Source organism: Myotis brandtii, unplaced genomic scaffold, assembly GCF_000412655.1.
Source record: "Myotis brandtii unplaced genomic scaffold, ASM41265v1 scaffold2254, whole genome shotgun sequence".
Classification (NCBI taxonomy): domain Eukaryota; kingdom Metazoa; phylum Chordata; class Mammalia; order Chiroptera; family Vespertilionidae; genus Myotis; species Myotis brandtii.
The window spans coordinates 52411-52649 of record NW_005358456.1 but is presented as its reverse complement, the minus strand read 5'-3'; the positions used below and the strand labels follow the sequence as shown (position 1 = coordinate 52649).

At 69.0% G+C, this 239-nt stretch overlaps 1 protein-coding gene across 1 annotated transcript in view; it reads left to right on the top strand.

The window, feature by feature from the left end:
• The window catches only part of RCOR3 (REST corepressor 3), a 45958-nt gene that overhangs the window by 4367 nt on the left and 41352 nt on the right, over positions 1-239 (top strand). The gene's annotated exons all lie outside the window — the stretch shown is intronic.

Genomic DNA, 239 nt, shown 5'->3' with positions numbered 1-239 from the left:
GGTGCACGGGGTCGAGGGGGGCGGGTGGGGCAGAGGTCCGGGTGTGCATTTGGGAGGGGATGCAGGGCCGGGATGGGCAGGCATCTCTGGCGGGGAGGCAGGCTGTCAGGCTGGGCAGGGCTGGGACACAGGGCGTGTGGGCAGATGTGTGCATGGCAAGGTGAACATGGTTTCTTTGGCGGCTACTTGCCCGCTGGTGGCATCGCCCTTCTGCCCCCCCCCCCCACCCTGAGCTCAGG